Source organism: Numida meleagris, chromosome 4 (assembly GCF_002078875.1).
Source record: "Numida meleagris isolate 19003 breed g44 Domestic line chromosome 4, NumMel1.0, whole genome shotgun sequence".
Lineage (NCBI taxonomy): Eukaryota > Metazoa > Chordata > Aves > Galliformes > Numididae > Numida > Numida meleagris.
Window position 1 is genome coordinate 73527679 of NC_034412.1, and position 15328 is coordinate 73543006.

Consider the following 15328-nt stretch of genomic DNA (forward strand, 5'->3'; position numbering starts at 1 on the left):
TACAGCTTTCAGTAATAAATTGCACAGGAGAAAATAGGAGTGTTCACTTTCGGAGAGGCTGCCAGCACTGTCTGTATTTGTAATGTAAGGATCTCGTTTTCTAGTTGTAGGCTTTTACAAATGATGGCAACACCCAGCCCTTCAGACCCAGTGCAGTACAAAGAGCTCAGAGCTAGAAGGCTCACTCACCTGCTACAAACAAACAAACAAACAAACAAACCAAAAAAAAAAAAAAAAAAAAAAGAGGAATCATTAGGTTAAAGAAACAATAGAAAACATGCAGAGAAATGTCAAAATGTCTAGTGTATCAAAACAGAAGCTAGAGAAGGCTGCTGACAAAGGAGGAACTGGGCTGCTACATCTTGCTCTAGAGCACACGTGGGTTGACTTTTATTAAAGCACCCACTCAACTGTTCAGGAGTACTTTAAGTCTATCTTACTCCAGGAAACAGAACCTTCTTTCTGAACAGACCCTTCCCAGCCTCCATTCAGCAGTACTCCAGGGGATAATCTTGTGATTTAGTAGGCAACATGTCCTTTGCTGTCCAGTCTTTAGGAAACAGCTATCCTCATCACATCACTCAACCTGGTCCAAAGCATACACCCACACACACATATATACATATATATATATATTACTGTCATGGTTTTGTGATTTTCAGTTGTTGATATTCCACATCATAGCATCATGTAGTGGATATACCTGGTTCTCAGAAGAGAAGGACTACTACAGTCCCCACGGTACTTTTTCTCCTCTGTTACCATTTCCAGCCGGAGGGAAAAGATAAAAGCTCGCAGTATAAAAACTTGCAGATCACAAGACCTCGTCCCTTTTTCCGCCGTCTCTCGTCTTGGCAGCACCTCGCTCTCCAGCCGTCTTATCGTCGGTAGTAGAGTAAGGCCTACCTTGATTTTGGGACAGTCTCTCTCTCTGTATTGGATTTATCAGCTTAAATTGTAATTATATTGTATTATAGTGTGTTGTTTGGCATTCTGATACTTTATTTAGTAAATTAGTTTGTTTCTCCTCAGATTGTTGCCGCTGTTCTTTGATCTCAGGGCCATCTCCTTACCCTTTTTCCCTTTTCCCTTTTTTCCCGGGGCATGGACCCGTGGATCCCCCGTCCCCTTCATCATGGAACCGGGCCGAACGCCCGTAAACCGTTGACAATATACACACATATATACACATAAATATACATATATGTATATACATGTGACCTCATTCCTCTTTCACTTTTAAATATGGCCCATAAAACATGTGATAAGGGAAAAAATATAAGTTGTTTTGATTACACAAAAGTCAAATCATATAACCAAGCTTCAAAAAAAAAAACAAAAACCAACCAACAAACATGCACTGTGCCATGTTCTAATCTCAGGAATACGAGATGAGATGAGGAGGTACAGTTGCTCTCCACTTCTGCTTTATCAGATACCAAAACAGTATGTTGAGAAGACTCAATAACTAGCAGAACTCATATTTGATCAGTGCCATTTTATCCTGCTCTAAATATCAGCTTAGACAACATATGAAAGAATTATGGTGACCCTAATTTATTATTTATGGCAGACAATTATAGAAAAACTCTCTACCATTTCATAACTATATGTTAATTCAGTAAAAGTGAAAAGGAAATTAAAACTAATCAAAAAGTATTCACTGCCAATAACCCACAAACATTTGTAAGTGCCAAATACTAGGTGAGTTCTTTCCAGATGACTTTTTAAACTAATGAGTATCAAAATGTCACGCTGCACTCAGAAATGTAAGATGTTCTCACTTAGCCAGTCAGAAAATTGCTATGTCGGTGTGGATGACCAGTTTCTCTAGAGAATGAAGGAACTGCCCACCCAGCAGAAACAGCAAGTCTCCAGTGAGTACATTTCATGCCTCTTCATTTTAACACAGTACATCTCTTATTCTTTCAACTAGAATTTGTGACTTAATAGCAAACAAAGAGCAACTATATAAAATATCTAAATAAAACAAGTTTTTAATAAATGCAATATTAGCAAAATAAGCTACTAACCTATTTAGTATTATAAATGTGTGAATTAAATGTTGTATAAAAATGATACATGTCATTCAACACTTGGAAGTACAAAGGAAGTAATTGTCCAGCTTTGTCTTGCTACTGATACATTAGTTTTTGATGAAGACCTCTGAATATGTAAAGTCCATTATTTCCAATGACCATATCTTATCTACTTCTGTATATAAAGTCAATAGGACAATAAACTACATGAGCAAAAATAGATATATATTCTTCACTATTTGAATAAGTTACTCTTTGTAAACTCCTTCTACTAACATTAAAAAATATTTACAAAAGTGCTTCTATACGCATTAGCTCACTAAATTCTTGCCAGTGATTCTGATAACCACTATATACAGTATTACTATTTAGTATTTGTGGATATAAATGTATAAGAACAACTTTTGATTACCCCAATAAGTACTTCTGAGTTGCATTCCCAAAAACTCTCGTAGAGAGTAAACAGAGTAGACCATTTAAGAGAATAAACCCTTACTATTCAACACCAGTAAATTCCAGCAAGAGTATCTTTTCTTAATGGTTCATTGTTTCCCCAAATACACAAAAGAAAATGTTACATCAGCAGTAAAGCCCAATAATAATAATAATAATAAACTGAGTATTAGGATTAAAATACAGTTTCAACAGAAAAAAAACTGGATTACAGATGAGGGTCTATGATCTACTTGTATATAAAATTGAATGACAACCTCAAGCACCTCAAGTTACCAGAGGTTTTTGTTTGTTTGTTTAAGAGGAAAGTTTCCATTCATTATAGTTTATGGGTTGTGAAATACCTGAGATCTGAAGTGGGACAAAACTCAGGCATTTCTGAACAATGTTGGTCACAATTCAAACACAAGCACACATAAAATTATGTCTGCAAGTTACATCTGATTTCTACTGCCATAGATTTATGATTCTACATTGCATAATCAGACTGAAAGCGGTCTCAAGAGATCATTTAGATTACCAGTCTGCCTCAATGTAAAATGAGTTTCTCTGCTCCTGACAGATGCTTCTCTCTTTCAAGTGATGGCTAATTCCCTGCCTCCCCAGGCAGTGATCATTTTTTCCTGACTGGAAGCACTTCTAGTATCTAATCTGAATTTTTCATGCTGGAATTTTAGCCCACTGCTTCTTGTCATACCCATCAGGAATTGAGAAACAGAGAAACAAGTTAAAAATATCACAAATTTGTTCAATCTGTCCTCCTAAAGGAAGCTTTTATATTCTTTCTTTTAAAAATATTTTTTTTAATGGCTAATTCTTGCTTCTCTCATCTGGACTGTTTCCAACTGATTTGACTCTTTATTGGAGTAAGATGATGGAACAGGACACAGTGTTTCAGCTGAGTAGTCTTCTATGTTTTTATCCACTGTGCACCAATTTTGTGTTGTACACATGGAAGCTGCAACCCACATATAAAGGTTTATATGTATAGAATAATGTGCCTATCTAATTAGAAGAATTATTCACAAATGGGACATTAAGAAAAAAAAGCATCACATCCGTTCTACTCAATAACAGTAATAATGAACAGAGAAGCATTACTTAATAGCTCCTCAGGGATACACTACTTAATTCCTGAGCTCCACAGAAAAAGCAAAGTGCGGTGCAGCCTGCAAAACGGTTTCTTCAGTAGAGTAGAAATAGGGCTTCTGCAGTTTCTCAAAGACATAATCAGGGATAAATACTGAAAATTTTTCCTTGTGGAAATAGTACATTCCAGGGTAGAAGTTTTATATATCTTTTGTTCCTATCAGAAAGTTACAAGATTCCTATTTGAATTTTTTTTTTGGCTTAGGGAATTAATACATTTAATGCGGTCAAAAAGTGCTTGGAGAGCACTGCCTGTCCAAGGCCTCTCTCTTACAATTAAGATTGTATAACTTACCAGGCGATAAAAAATAAACCTCTACTTTTCATGTCATATTCACATGTGATAAATTTCTTTCCAACTTTAAACTACTAATGGTGAAACACTGCAAAACAGACTTCCCATTAGATCATTTCATCTTACAGCCTACATTAGTGGCAGATTTTACAGTCTTTGATGAACCTTTCATATGGATCATGAGCTGGAGCCAGGTCACAAAATAAGGAGCTTCAAAAAGCTTTTTCATGGCAGCCCCCCTCTCTCTACATACATGTGGTGTGACAAGTGCAGAGCAAGACAAGTAAAACGCAACAGCTTGCAAGCATGAGCTCTGCTTGTTTATATTGCTTCTTATCCAGTTTTTCCTCAAATTCCCACCAAGTTTTTTAGGAAGTTCAAGATTTTGGATTAACATTTGGAGGAAACAATTAACTGCAGATATTCTTCATACAAGATTTATTACAGGAAGAAAACGAGTTGTGAAGAGTGTGTATTATATTGGCTTAAAAGTTGCATGAAACTCTGCTGTCACAGCATGTCACAAAGAGACCCATATCTTAGTGATAAGTGTCACAAGAGATCAAAGCAAAAAGGTTTAGTTCACAATTCAAGGTCAACTTCACTCCCCTGCTGAAGCCTTCAGTCTGCCTCAGAAAAGGTCATCTCTGACTCACAGCTGTGAAGATTTCTGAATGCAGTGAGTTGTTGATAGTTCAGTCCCCAGAGGACATAAGTAAGTAGCGCCAATTCTGTCACTAATTCAGTCATATCCTCCAGGGTAAGCAGAGGATAAATATGAGGGAGGAAAATTTGGTTTTGATACTTAGGCACTGGATTGAAACAGCAATGAGTTAGAGAATGCAGACTTACTCAAAACGTTATGCTGTGGAACTTGTGCATCTGAATGCTCTTTCTACAAATAATATTCTCATGTCTTTTGTCAAGTATTTGATATAAAATAAGGACAGTTTGTAAACAACACTAATTATTACCTAGTGTAATTTTAAGACTGTTTTTATTCTTTCTTTTAACAACATAATTTGTGGCCCTCATTAAGAAACACAGCCTAGTAGCACCACGGTAAGATAATTCCAAACAAGAAACAATTCAGAACGTGACTCTTCTAAATTATAGGTATGTTAACCACAACCATGAAAATAAAGCCACTTAGGTATATATGTAACTTCTACTAGTCTAAATTAAATTACTTGTTTATATGTCTCTAGATCTAAATCTCTCCGTCTGTGAAATTAGGAATTGACTCTCTACCCACTTTGTGTAAACTGTGTGGATATAAAAGGATTCAAAGTCACTCTTATCAGCACTTTCAGCTTACACTATTCATTAATTTTCACCAACACCATTATTTGCACAAATTTTAAGTTCAGATAAAATGCATACTGTTATCCTTATTTTATTTGTACAAAGTCTAAAGGTTGTGACAACACATCCTCAGTCTCTTTTGCTCAAGGTCATGCTTAGAAAATAGCTAGCCAGGCAAGGCCAAAGATTATAATTCAAAAGAAAACACATAGACTTTCTTCAAGTAATGTTTTAAATGGGAACTTAATCAACACACCTCTACCATTAAAGGAATAATTTTTTTCAGTTGGCCACATATTAGTACATACTACTTCTTCAGTTACTTTTTCTTGCGCTCAGTCTCAAAAAATCATAATTCTGAACATTTCTTTTCATGGCTCACTCTAAGAAACACACCAGACTTTCAGACCCATTCTCTACTGACTAGCTCTCACCAAATTAGTTCTTAATACTATATACACTACAGCTTTACTTCCACAAAGTTTTAACTCCATCTGTTCCCACTGCCCCTCCAAACAAAACAGCTGGAACCATTCCCTATTATGAAAAACTGCCAAGACTCACCCCCTGTTCTGCTTAAGGTTTCAGATCGTGCAGAGCACCAAGTCAGCTTCCCAGCCAGTTCTGATGGTGCACTGTGTAGTAGAGCATGCTTAGTTACAAGTAAAATCTGTAAAATTCAGTTAGAAATCTAAGTATTTTAAATAGACAAATATACACCCTGTCATTATTCTCCTCTACAGTAGGTAGTCCTGTCTCAAAGAGATAAAGAAAAGTGAATGAGCTTTTAAAACACTTTGACAAGGGTTTTTTTTTTTTTTTTTGGAGGGGGGTAAAATTTTTGCGTAATCACTAAAAAAAAGAAAAACTGAATCTGTGAGCAGTCTGGATTCAAGACTATGAGACACTTAGCAAAGCTGAAATTACACAATGTTATCTAAAGGGAAGGAAAGAAGCACGATGAGAAACACAGGATGACCTCAGAACAAGTGTCTGTTAAATCCTGTAATATACCATGTGTTAGGCAAAGCTGAGACAAAATCTCTAGCAAAAATAAGCTTCTTCAAAAAAAATTATTATGACATGATGGCAGAGTGTCATTATATTTGATAAACAGCTGGAAACACAATTTTGAATGCCTTACATTGTGTGCTCCCACTTGTTTCTGAGCACTGGTGTGATCCACATCAAACAATAGTCCAAGGAAGAGCTGTTCTGATTGTCATGTCCCTGTGCGGTTCATTTTTGCTGAAGTCACCAGTGAGTTCTCTGAACATCATCCCTATCTGACACCCTGTTTAGGAAACCAACTGACCTGGATTTTTAATTGAATTCTCACACAGAATTCTGTAGCTATTTAGAAGTCAGGAAGTTGGGAAAAGCATGAGTGTTCCTGCAGTCATCAGCATTAATGGTGAACACCAACAGCCCAGAGGATTAATTTAGATATTCCACAGACATGTAAGATTTATTTGCTCATCTGAACCTTTTTTCTCTCTGTTCTCTACAGTTTTCTCAACTGGTCTGTGTCTCAAATTGTCACGGTAATCGCATTTTCTGAAAGGGATTGGAAAAAGGATACATGTCAGTTCTGTGTATGGTGATGGAAAGGCCCTGAACTGAAGCTGAACAAGCTGAATGGCAGGTATCGTCTGAGACAGGAGTGATGTGTCCCAGGGAAACACAGCACTAAATGAAATAAAAAGTAAGGAATCTGTGAGCAAGTATTCTGGCAATGCCAGGGAAGCTGTCACTTCTGTTTCTTGGATTTACCTTTCTGTGGCACACTGTGCAGTCTTGACTAATCTGAAACTGCATATACCCTGAATTTGGGGTCCCAAGACTCCTAATTCAGTCTAATACTCTATAAAAATGGTCATCAGTGCAGCTGTTAGCAAGAGTAAGTAACATGCTGCCTCCAGATCTTTCCAATTGCTTTCTGGTAACTGTCAGATCTATTAATGCGTTCAGTGGCAGGGATGCTTACCCTGAAGAATTTCTTTCAAGGAGCAAGTTATTTGTACTGCCAGGATAATTCACCTTATTTTTCCCCTTTAGTCTTAATTAGAGTTTAGACTAAAATGTCTGCTGGGGAAAAAATAGAAAAAATATATTAAAAACTCAGATATTCAGTGGAAGTAGGAGATAACCTCTTCCCAACATATGTGTGTTTTTAATCTAGGTTTGGGAATAAGTACTGAGTACTATGTGCACTTATAGCATTACCAGCAAAAATGATATCACAGTTATAAACTCAATACAGCTAATATCTTGCATTGCTTTAATGAGAGGTGTGCAGGACTTTTCTTCAGGTTTCAACAACTTCATAATAAACATTCAGGTCTCCAAAGCTGAACTTTTAGAATGCCAGTCTCACTACTCTTTAATTAGAACATAGGGAAATGTGTGCTGCAGGATCACTGCATTCTCTCCCAAACATCCTCTCTCTCAAGAGAGCTGCAAGAAGTGGAAAAGAAGTAGGTATGGAAGCTTTGCACACCCTAAGTTTGAAAATACTGCAAAGTTTTGAAAACTTTTTATGACAATTAAGATAACTCATAGACATCTGGAGGAATTGAATGAAACTAGCTGGAAATCCAGTTCCGGTTATATCACCTTATTTTGAAAAGGTTAAACATTTTATATTTAAAAGTTAATTCTAAGACTTTGAGAGAGAAGTTCTGAATTTTAGTGTAGTCCAGACAAGAAAAGGAAAAAAGATGGGAACATTTTCCTTTATTCCATGAGAGAGGAAGATTTTCTTTGTGAATGTTGTCTTCACAACACTATTAAATAAAAATAAACCCAGGAATGAGTAAAGACACACAAGATGAAGCATAAACTGTGCACAGATCATCCATCTCTCAAGTAAGGCTGCAAGCTGGAGCGTTGAAAACTTTCTCTTAATGACAAATTATCTGAAAATCCATACGTCTGCACAAAGCATTTCTAAAGCACGTTCAGAAATGTCACTCTACGAAAGACTAACTGAAGTTTTAGTAGCAGTGCTACCAAAGTAGTAGTTTTACTGGTATATATATTTAAAGTTCTTTTTCAGTATCTGAACACAATGAGAAATTGTAAAGAAAGGGTTTGGAAAGATGACCCCACTTCATTTCCTTTTCTCCAGGAAAAGGTGAGCCTTATCAAGTCTCCATGCCCTCAGGAAAGCTCAAAAGCAGCTTTTTTTCTGGCATATGCATCCCAACAAGAACCTTGAGGAGAATCTACAACAGGGCTTGATGAATAACAGGGAGCAAGTGATCAGCTCTCCAGAGAACCAAGTGTAATTTTCCACTCTTCAATTAACTTGCTTTATGGTCCCAGGCAAGTGATTTCACTTCTGTTTGTTTCCATTTCCCCTTTGGCTGTCTATTGATTTAGACCATAACCATTTGTTTCAGGGACAGTCTCTTACTGCTATCTGTAGATTTCTTTGTTAAGAGTCCTTTTGTTCCATCTAGTATCTCTAGGCATTACCTCAATATTAACCTTGAGAAGTGTACCTCCACCATTGATAAAAAGAATGACCACTGTACCACTAATAACATTTTTGTCCTCTCTATATCAGGCTTCTCAAAGTATTCCCTACCACTTGTTGCCATATTGTAGTGGCACTGTATCTCATGTCTTTCTAGGATTGCTGCCACCTAAAAAGCATCAGCCACTCTTCTGTTTCCATGTTTCCAGTGCTTTCTCATCCACTTATCACTATCAAGACAAGTAACTGCATCAGAAACATGAACTAGAGTTAGAATTCAGGGTTTGGCCATACGTGGATTCTTTAGCTGCCATTCTCAACTTGTTTTTTGGAAAGAAAGGGAAAGGAAAAGGGTAGAAGTTCTGACTCTGACTGTACTGTTTTACAGGTGATATAAGTGTCTACAATCACAGAACAAAGGTGTGAGCAATGCTATTTTATGCTGATCATTCAACTTTATAATCAGCATGCACATATTCAAACTAATAAAGAATCACTCCCATAAAGTAATAAACTGGTAATGCGCTAAATGCAGGACTGAGAAATGCTGTTGTGTCAGGGCTTATAGATTGACAAACTGAAACCCTTGACCGCTTGAATGACAATGCTTTCACTGCTTTGAGTGGAGACAAGATTTCTACCAGAGATGTTAGGACCAGAATTGTTATTAAGATTATCTCTTCTGATGCAAAGTAGAAGAAGTGATATGCTGTCATCCTGTAATTCCTGAGCTGCAATTCTACTGGAGTAGATAGTTTAAAAGAAAACTTACTTAAAATTATTCAGATTATTGATTTATTGCCCTTTGAGATAAATAGTGAAATAACACAATCCAGCTTTTTCTCTTTTAGTAAAAAAAACCTTTTTTTAAAAGCATTGTTTGAATATAATGAGTAAAGCTTTAAGAGTATTTAAGGGAAGTGAGAACTAAAATCTTATTAATTTAACTTTGAATTTAGGCATGAAAGTTATTAAGGAACTTTTGAAATTATAATTTAATAACCAATTAAGACATAATACAGCATCTTTTCTCCCTACTGCTAACTAGGTGCTATTGTTTTTGCTATGTCTGTAATTTCATACATAGAATCAATTCAAGTCAGACAAACCAGTGTATTCATTCCGATTTTCAGCCTGCTTATGTGTCCTTTGACACTTGCAAAGCAAATGCATAAATATAAGACATTTATTTGTGATCTTCTGGAAGTGAGTATATTTTCTAATGACTGACATGGCTCATTATATTGTGAAGATCACATCAAGTAATATCAAAGAAAGTCAAATCGAATCAAGCCTGATTCGTCAAGTCTTAAACAATCTGACTGACATAATCCAAGATGGCGTGGAACCTTGTGCATTAAAGAATGGTCATCATTTTTACCTACATGCTACTTCTTTAAAATCCTTCTTTTTTTATGAATTGAAGACAAATTTCTTCTTTTAACGTTATATTCTGTTAAAGTTCTACCCAGTGACAGCAGGAAAAAAAATGCAATTTCATTTCTGTTTCTTATGAACATAATACAACCCAATGCAAGGCTTAAAATGCCTAGATTTACATTAGCAGAAAGAAGACAACTAATCCTTAACAGAGCAAATTCATCTTCTTATGTTACAAAACTTTAGTTATACACGAGTGGAGAAACCACCATGAACCTCTCCATTACATTTCTGTAACACTGTTAACAGATTTAGCAACGGCAACATAAGATAAAAAATTTAAGGTATTTATATACTTAGCTTTTAAAAATAAGCCTTTATGATAGAATCATGGAATGGTTTTGGTTGGGTATCCCATCGGCAAGGATACATCCCACTGGACTACACTGGCCAAAGCCTCAACCAAACTGGCCTTGAACACCTCCAGGGATGCGGCATCCACAACTTCTCTGGGTAACCTTATCAACTTCAAAGAAAATACTTCCTTCATTATATCTTATCTAAACCTAACTTATTTTAGCTTTAAGCCGTTATCCTTTGTCCTACCACTTGCCTCCCCATCTTTCACTCTCCATCTTTCTTGCAAGCCCACTTTTAATTACTGAAAGGCCACAGTGAGGTCTTCCCATAGCCTTCTCTTCTCCAAGCTGAACAAGTCCAACTCTCTCAACTTTTCCTCATAGGAGAGGTGCTCTAGCTCTTTGATCACCCTCGTGGCCCTCCTCTAGACCTTTTCCAACAGCTCCATGTCTTGTACTGGGGGCCCCAGGCCTGGACACAATACTCCAGATGGGGCCTCATGAGGGCAGAGAAGAGGGGAACAGTCACCTCCCTTTCTCTGCTGGCCACCTCTCCTTTGATGCAGTCCAGAATATCATTGGCTGCAAATGCTGCTGATTCATGTTGAGCTTCTCATCAATCAACATCCCCAAGTCCTTCTCTTCAGGTCTGCTCTTTATATTTTATCAAAATAAAATAATCAAAATGTAGTGATTCGCTGTAATAGCTTCATCAAGGAATCAAAGAGATAGCTTTAATAGCTATAGAAATGTATTTGTAAAACTTTTTGAAGTCACTTATGAGATCAGGTCTGTGCTCTAATTACATCCTGGAAATTAGAATATTCTGTGATACAGTTTGTAACTTCTAGAAATAAAAATCAAATTTTCTTTCTTACAGCAGACTGTGCATTTCATTTCTTTCTAAATAGTAACACTGACAGTGTTCAGCATAATACTGGAAAATAAACCAGAGCTTTGTATCTTTTTCTAATTTTTCCAGAACCACATGTCTGTTTCACATCCCACTCTTATCATTTTTACCTTCATTAGCAATTCTCTTGTCAGTATGCTATAAAAAAGTACAAAATTGATACTTTTTTAGAAACATAAACTCAACTGTCTCAGCAGCGTCTGTCAAAATGATATGTGCCATCTTTAGTTAGAAAACCAAGTCATGTTGTTGTTCCATCAGTGTATATAAATATTGATACTTTATGTAAATTATTATACTATATTGCACACTGGAAAAATCAGCGGAATCAGCACTCCCAGTCTATACATTTGAATTATTGTATAGAGACATTTAATAAAAGATTATAATGATCATATGTCTGTGACAATCAAAATGGTTCATTCCACAGGCTAATCTTCGCTTTAGAAAATCTCTTTTTGTCTTAATATTAAGGGACAGTGATATCTTTTTTGCCTCATTCTTAATCATAAACATAAACATTTCTAACATAAGCGTTTTATATTGCTGCATAAACTCAGTACCAGGATTATACCTTTTCAAACTTCTGTGGTTGTTTCATGAAGATTTTTAATCTTGAATCATCTAGAGAAGCACTTTAACAACCAAATTGTTAGGATGTCATGTTAGAAAAATCTTCTATGAATTTAGGAAGTATTTTGAAGCTAATACTAACAGATTCTTCAGAGGAACTTAATTTAGGAAATGACTAGAGGAATATAAGAATTTTGGAAATATATATCAATATGTGCCCAATTTGAAAAAACATCTACCCCCTCAACAGATTTATCATTTTGAACTTTTGAGAGAAATCAGCAGGATACAACAGTTCTTCCAGAGGAACAATATGAAAAACCTAATTCAAAGATTCCTTTGAAGTTTTTTGAGATACAGAGCTTTTACACAGCTCATGAACAGGAAACATTTCAGTTGCTGATTCATGTAGACCATAGCCTCCTAAATCTAAAAAGCAGCTTGTTCTCCTGAAAAAATTGTCTGGGGGAATTTACAATTTACATAAGTAGGTAAGCCCAACCTAGCTTACAAAAGTTTGTGGTTATTAGTGACTGAGGTGTGTCTCTCTCTCATACTCCATGAAATAATTCAAAAACTCTTAATATCATTCCCATATTAAAAAAAAAAAAAATCAAACAAACTTTTGAACCTGGAAACATTTTGCAAAATGAGACTTTTCCTTTCTAATTAGTCCCACTCAACCGCTCCTTGTTGGAGAACTGTTATATAGTCATTTCTTAGGAGTACATTCAGCATTTCTGAATTGGCTTGATAAGTAACTGCAGTCATGCATGCCTGACAATAAAGATTTTCTGTTCTTCCTAAAAAGTGAAAGAGACAGCAAATATTATAGCTTCATCTGTTTGCTTGCTCTTTCAGTTTTTAACAGCTGACAATTCCTTCAGTTTGAAGCATACTGACACTACAATTTACAAGGCAGGAAATCAACGAGCTGCTTGAAAAGAGATGGCAATATGTATTTTGGGGGATTTTTCGTTCTGCAAGGAACAGGAGCTTCAAAGAGCATGAAGAGTGTGGGAGGCTTCATTTCTAGATGCAGTTGTGCAGTCAGTGGAGTACACACAAACTAACATCACATTTGCCATGTTTTTTTCCTTCCTAGTTTGTCACCTTAAAAACAGCTACTAAATGCACTAAAATAGACAGACTGTGATAATTTATATCTTACAACTTAAAAGCTGTTTGCCAGCACCTAGAAGGGATAAAGACCGACCTGAACTCATCTGGCACAGAGCTTCTGCTCAGCATTCTTGAGTTCAAGTACTTGTCACGGTGTGGGTGTGTTCTGGGCACAGCAGGGGAGTGAGACAGCTTTGCCCCCAGTTTCCTTCTTGGCACCCCTAACCAGCTAAGGGCATGACACATTTCCACAGATAATACCCTATTATTATTTTGCTAAATGCTGTGGATTTCAGGACTATGTTTTCAATTGCAAATAGATATCAAAATGTCATTTTATACTGGATGAATTGGCAACAAGTGTCAGAGCCTGACAAAATTAAGCTTGTGACCTCTACTGCCATTAAGCACAGCCTTCCAGTACACTGTTTTTTGATTTCTGAACCCTTGAAGATAACTGTTTGAAGGTCACTTTTTAAATGAAAAATATATTTTTTAATATTTTGTATATTTACAACTTTCTCAAAAACATATATATATGTTTGTATTTTAATCTTGCTTTGAATAAGACGCTGACTACTAAATTCTATTTTTTTAATAATTTGTAAATCTGCACTTTAGCTAAGAGGAAAAAAAACTGATGGAAAATGTGATGTTTGCATCTGCTTAGTGAAAAATTAACTGTCCATTTCATAATTTATAATGTTTTATATGCCTCACACAACCACATATGAACCATCCTAGTTAATTTCATACAGATTCATGTCTGTATTTTCTCTTACAATCAAGACTTCATTTCTCTTTGTAACTTTCTATTTATAACTCTGAATATCTTATTTATTTTCAGCTGTTTTAATCTCTTAGCAGTGTGAGTAATGCAGTAGAATATCTATAAAAATTGCTCCTTTGTGTGCTAAAAAGGAGATGATATATCACAACATCAGAGATATCTGACTTAACTCCGTAAAGTAAATCTGACAGCAATTTTGTTTGTCATTTCTCTCAGGGATATTCAAGGGTTAGTTTTAGCAAAATCCCATGTCAGTGAAAGTGAACTTGACAATACAGAATACTTGAAGCCTCTTCTCATTAAGACTCAGTACAGCTCCCAGTGACTTCAAAAGACTGTTGGATAAGGCTCACAGTAGGAAAACTCTTATTAGTACATGTTTAAAAGCAGTTTACATTGCTGCCCTGTAGTCCAAGGATGAATTTAACAATGAAAATGTGTAGGAGCACTATAGAACTTAAAGGGAGACCTTTTTGTTTGGATGCAAGGCACTTAAGCAGCCCCTTTGAAGTTCAGAAGCAGATTAAGTTATTCATGCAGCCATATCCTTTGCAAGTCAGAAATGCACAGGGACATTAATATGACTAAACGTATAACTGGAATTGTTCACAGAGCACCATTAGACCACAAAACATAGCAACCTTTTATAGAGGACTGTAAAGCATCTTAAAAATTAGAAGGTCCATACTAGCTAAGTATAATCCTCACAGTATCCACAGAGTTTTTATGAATTTGTAACAGTAATTAATGATTCTTATAGAATATCTCCCCTAAATGACTTACTGGTTGCTCATCACAGAAACTATGCTTTGTCTTTTTACACAGAAATTCATAATTCAGGTTCAGTGCAAGGTTTGTGATTATGTGTTTGAAGCTGTCTCAGCATTACCTCTTCTGGAGAGGCAGAAGTGTTAAAGAGTATTGCGGAGTGTTTTTGAAGGGGCAGTTTTTGAAAGCAGCAAGCCATTAATATTAACACCAAGTTTATTATTAATGACGGTATTTAATAGCATTTACAATATGCTAGTAAAATTTTAATGAACACAGTACTGTGCAAATACCAGTTGTGCACATGAATTTAAAATGGAGTATGTCATATGGGAGTCTTTTTTCCATTCCTGTCCGCTTCTGAGTGCATGTATTTCATTTATATTCTGCTCGAGAGACATCTGACAAGCAAACAGAGTAAATTCTAAAATTCTTAGTTTAAACATAGTTTTCTAGAACTGAAATCTTGGAAGAACTTTTGCTTACAGTTCACCTCATCAGAGACATAGTACAATTGCAGTTGAGAGTTATAAAGACTTTATGAGGGTTCTGAAAATAATCCCTTCTGTGTAGAAAACATTAGGAAACATACAAATTGAAAATAATATCTTTGTGCATTTTCACAAACATGGTTTCTTTATCAAGCTCTTCAAGCTTAGGCAACATTTTTGTGATGTATATATTTGTGTATATTCCCAAAA